Here is a 6,000-nt window from a genome sequence, read left to right on the forward strand (position 1 = left end):
CTACTTGAGATATACCTTTCTCTATCTTTGTGTATGCATATATATGTACATTTATGATGTGTGTGCACATATACAAATACACATGTATGTGTGTACATGTTTATGTAGATATAGATGCACATGTGTGTATACATATATGTTTGTGTGTGTGTGAGGATTGGGAAACTCCTATTTAGAGCTGCATGGGCCACTGATTAAGTGATTTGAGCAAGTTACAGAGCTAATATAGGTCACAGGTGAACCTTAAACCAGACTTTATCCACTGTACCACAATGAATCCCTTGAAAAGGGAGGGATTCAGCATGGAAACAGCAAAGTGTATGCAGAACAACATAAGGCCAAGGGAGAAGGCACTAATAACTATGAGGATCAGCAAAAGCTCCCCAAAGAGATATGATGTGAGCTGTGCTTCCCTTAAGAAGCTTACATTCACAAATAAATGGGGGGGGGAGCTTTGCAGCAAGTTTCTTTGATAAAAGTCTTGCTTATAAGGTTTACAGTAGAGGGAACTGATTCAAATGTCTAAGAATAAGCTATTTCCCAATTGATAAAAAATCAAAGGATGGGAATAGGTAGTTTGCAGAGGAAGAAACCTAGTTCTCAGTAGCCAATTGAAAAAAAAAGTTTTAAATCACTAATAATTAGAGAAATGCACTTTAAAACAGGTCTGAGATTCTACCTCACAATCATCAGATTGGCAAGATTGACTCAAAAGGAAAATGACAAATGCTGGAGGAGCTGTTGGGAACTGGGCAAATTATATCATTGTACTTTTGGAAGAACTATGAACCCTTCCAGCTATTCTGGAAAGAAGTTTGGAACTGTGCCCCAAAAGCTACTAAATTGTACACACCCTTTGACTCAGCAATAATACTACTTGGTTCATACTCCAAAAAAGATTTTTTAGGGGAAAAACCATCAGTTTGTACAAAAATACAGTAGCTTTTTTTGTGGTGGCAACAAATTAAAAATGAAGGGGATGTCCATTGTGGAGAATGACTGAACAAATCATGTTCAAAAATGTAATAGAATATTATCACACTGTAAGAAATGAGAAGGGGGTAATTTCAGAGAAATGTAGGAAGGTTTGTCTGAACTGATTAATGCAGAGTGAAGTGAGCAGAACCAGAAAACCAATTTCTTCAGTAGCAACAATAGGATAAAGATAATGAGTTTTGAAAGACTTAACTTTGATCAACACAGTGACCAGCCACAATTCCACTACCTCCTGATAGACTCAGAGGGCAGATTGAGACACATTTTTGGGGATTTGGTCAATGCGAAGATTTGTTTTGTTTGATTCTACGCAATTGTATTGGCAGTCCAACATCTTCCAGTGCAGATCAGCATCTGTCCATGTCAATGAGTAAAGAACTCATGGGGAAACAAGAGGTCACTAAGAAATTAAGGGAGGTTCCAGAGGTCACAGAGCCAGTTAGTGCCAATAGGAATGGAAGCCAGGTCTTTCTGCTTCTGTTCAAACTACCCATTTATACTAGCCTGTAACTTCATGAATGTTATTAAGATAGAGTTTTTCTAAATCAAATGTCATTTTGTATTAACACGTGTTATACTTTCAGACATGGTTTATCTTCCTTTTTAACTGCATTTCTATTTGTTCCCATTTCTGAGATGTTAGGTTTCAGTTTCTCCCTCCCAGCTTAGTGAGATATATTCAATAAAATTAATACTTCATATTTCTATTGTGATTTAAGATCTTAAAAAGGATTTTCTTCCCAATAACCTTGTAAAGTTTAAGAACTAAAAATCACACTTTTTAGATGAGGAGACAGATTTAGGTAAAGCTTCCCAGCTCTGTGAAAGACATTATGCTCAGTATGGAGGGGGGCTTGCTTCTTGGATATCTCAGAAGCCCAGAAGGGTGGATCCTTCCATCAGTGATGGAGATGGAAGCCCTCTCTTTCCTCATGGCTGTAGGCTATATCCTCCAGGCTTGTGGGTCCACTTAGAGTACTGGAGTAGGGTCTGAATATTGGAGGTCCCCACATGATCAACACACCTTCCTTCCTAGGTGGGCATCTCCGGGGGTAGCTCTCTAATGTGCTTTTTAAATGGGATGTGTGACAACCAGATACTTCCTGTGTGTCTCTGATGCCCTTTAGAGAATTTGCTCTTTTAATTCTTTAAGGACATAAAGGTGACAAAGCTCCTCAGCTAGCAGATGTCTCTGTTTTCTACCTCACTTGACATTCATTATCAGAAGGTCACTGAACAAAATTAGCTCTACTGTTGCCCAGGTCAAGGAATCCTGCAAGGATTTTGACCTGTGCACTGGAAAGACTCACATGCCCTGATGCTAAGTGAAATAAGAAGAACCAAGAGAACATTGTACATAATAATAACAAGATTATATGATGATCAACTGCGATTAGACTTGGTTCTTTTCAACAATGAGGTGATCAAGAGAGAACTCTGGAGACTGGACTAAAGCATAGTATTTTCACCTTTTTATCATTGTTTGTTTGCCTGTTTTTTTCTTTTTCATTGTTTTTTCCCTTTTGATCTGATTTTTCTTGCACAGCATGACAAATATGGAAATATGTTTGAAGAATTGCACATGTTTAACCTTTATCAGATTGTTTGCTGTCTTGGGAAGTGAGGAGGGAGGGAGAAAAAAATTGGAACACAAGGTTTTGCAAAGGTGAATGTTGAAAACTACCTTTGCATGTTTTTGGAAAAATAAGATACTATTAAAAAAAGAAAGTAGGCAGGTGGGTCAATAGTTATTAATATCTCAGTTGTCTTTTGGCTGTAACAATATAAGGTCAAGACTTCTTTTCAAGGTTTGATGTCATATCTTTGTTTGGATATGTTAAAGCATTAAGAATACAAAACCAAAAGTAGTCTTTATCTCCTGGGAACTTATCAGAAAGGGGAGGGAAAATGCAACAGTAAAGCTGATTAAAGGAAATGGCAAAATCACTTGAAAAGAAAGAGATCACCAAGAACCAGGGGGATTCAGGAAATATTTTCTATAAGAGGAGACTCATGAGCCTTGAAGAACTGACCCCAAGGTTTCTGGGAAGCAAAGGTGAGAAGGGTGTCTATTCATGCACATGGAATGGCTTGTACCAAGGAGGCAGGAGATGGAGTGCCCAGTAAGGGGGTCAGCAAAGATGCAGTTTAATGGAAGAGAGTGCATGAAGGGGCATTGTGGAAAGGAAGTTCGGGAAGGTCTCTGATGTCAACTTAGAGTGTGCTTTGTTCTCAGAGCAATGAGAAGGTAGTATGCATCCAAACTACATGGCCAGATACTAAATATAATCGAGTCATTTTTAATGTCAATGATCCTGCTTCTCTCCTTCTCCCCTTGACCTGATCCTACCAGTTCATTGGTATAGGGAATTCTCCGTGAGAAAACTCCCTCTCTCAAAACAGTTAAGTCAAGTCAACAAACATTTATTAAGCATCTGCTAAATTCCAGGCACTCTGCCAAGTCCTGGAGGTACCTTGTCTTCAACTTTTAGTCTCAAGAAGTCGCCTGGAGGCACTAAGTGAAGTCATACAACCAGAAGGCATCCAGGGTTGGACTTAAACCCAGTCCTTGTGCCCCAAATCTGTTTTTCTATCCCCTACAGTCGTCTGTCCAATTGCATCATGATGTATCTACCTGGGAAATAATCCATCCCACATTAGAATTATTTGTCGTGGCTGGAGTCTAAACCAGGAGCCTGAAGATCCGTTTGTCCCACAGGACAGTCAATCATATGTGTATTCGTGTTTATTAGGCGCCTACTACATGCCGGGCACCGAGATAATCTTTGGGTTTACAAAGAAAGGCAAAAAGATGGTCTCTCTGCTGCAGGAATTTACAGGAGACAAGGTGCAAACAACCTGTAGTCAGGAAAAACTGACCACATCAGCAGAGGGAAGGCACTGGCATGAAGGGGAATTGGAAAAAGCTTTCTTCGGAAGGTGAAATTTGAGCTGGGACTAGAGGGATGCCAGGAGGTGGAGATGAGGCCTGGGGGACAGTAGGGGGAAATGCACCAAGGCTGGAGATGTCTGGTTCTGGGAGCAGCCAGGAGACTAGTATCACTGAATGGAACCAGCTAGGGAGGAGGGAATAAAAAGAAAACTGGAAAGGTAGGGGGGTGGACAGATGGCCAAGGGCTTGGTTTGCTGAACAGACCATTTCATGTTTGATCCAAGGATTCTGGAGATGGGAAGATAAACTGGAATTTACTGAATGAGAGAGGGCAGGGGCCGACCTGGGTTTTAGGAGATGAATTTATGGGCTGAATGGAGGAGAAACTGGACACAAGGAAAACGCCCCCAAAGCAGGCTATTGCAAGAGTCCAAAAGAAGGGAGATGATAAGCATTTAAAGGGTGTTTGCAGAATCGGAAGAGAGAAGGGAGCATTTTCTAGCGAAGTTACAGAAGTAAAATCAACAGGACTTGGAAACAAAATGGATGTGGGGGGAGAGGGATGAGAGTTGGAGAAGGAAGAGTTGAGGGGGATATCTAAATTTCAAAGCTGAGGCTGAGAGACAGGGAGGAGGGTTGATTTCCTGGACAGTAAGAAAGAAGTTTGGAAGGGAGAGGATCTAGAGGGAAACATATCAAGAGTTCCATGTTGGACTCTGTTGGGAGGAAAGCTCTTTATAAGCCTTAAATCACTTCAGATATTATAATAGTAACATTTCTTAGATCATCCTGTTCATCTCTTTACTGCCAAGCTGAAAAAAATCATATTTTATCCTAGAATGAATAGAAAGCTACTGAAAATTCTTAAACAAGCGGTCATGTTGTCCAGCCAACCAATCCCAGGAAGCTTAGGTGTAAACTCCTCCAGCTCAATTCACTTAGCTGATGGCTCCAGCTTCTCACCAGCAGCCTCCCCCTGGAGATGATCTCTACCCCCTCTTCTCCATCTCACCTTTATCTTCTTTCCTCTTTAGAATGTAAGCATCCCGAGAGTAAGAGCAACATATTTGCTTGAATTTATATCTAGCACAGTGTCTGAGTAAGTATTCTAAAATAAATGTTACCTTCCTGCCCATTTATTTTATTCTAGCTAGGTAGTGCTTTTTTTTGATAGTGTTCAAATAGAAATGGTCCAAGGACATTCTCTATCCTGTTATTATTCTTGTATATAGAATGTTCTGTAGGCTGTTGCCCAGATGGATAAAATATCTGTCTATTGTACTTCCAATGAAAGCTCATCTCCTTCTCACTGAGAGCATCTTTGGGCCAATTGTGGTAGTAGACAGAACAACAGGGATAACATGTACCTCATCCCGTTCCCACGGTCAATTTCCTCTCCTCTAAAGGTCATTATTTCCAAAGCTCTCCATGCTGGGTTTTGAAGATTATGAGCATTTGGCATAGTAATGTCTATTCAACATGTTGTTCTTACAGCTTTTATGGGTCAATGCCATGCCCTGTTGGGAGTGGGCCACAACAGTTCTGCCTGTAATGATGCTCCTGTTTCAATATAGTTTTAGTTAATGAATTCTCACGGATCTTTGGAGGTTTTGTGTTTGTAGTACAGGGGATTTCTCATCTGTTCAAAGGATAGCAAGCTTCTGGCATATAATTCTAGCCCTTGATCGAGCCTAAGGATCTGATAGATGCTAAATTTTGGTACCCCGTTTTGATAGATTGCCCAACTTCCACCACTTTGCTAATCCCTATTGATCCCCAAATGTGGGCTCCTTAGGAAAAGTCCTTTTATAATTTCCGGTAGCAGAGACCTGATCCCAACTCACTCTCATCAAGTCCTTTGGTCCTAAGAGGTCTCCATGGCTCAGTCAAGTTTTCAATGCCTTTTGCTATTGTAGTTTCCTGGATGTCCCTCTTTTTGATCCCATGGTTAGATTTAAGCCATTTCACAATCCCTATCCACAAGTAAACTACCTTTCGTTATTTCTGGCAATCCTGTGTAGGTGCCTGTTATTCGCCTTTAGTTTTGTTTGTGAAGCAAGGCCTGTTGGCTCCAGAAGTATTTCCACACATTTTAAACTCCCTTGATTACT

This window comes from Sminthopsis crassicaudata, chromosome 6, assembly GCF_048593235.1.
Source record: "Sminthopsis crassicaudata isolate SCR6 chromosome 6, ASM4859323v1, whole genome shotgun sequence".
In the NCBI taxonomy this organism is placed as follows: Eukaryota; Metazoa; Chordata; class Mammalia; order Dasyuromorphia; family Dasyuridae; genus Sminthopsis; species Sminthopsis crassicaudata.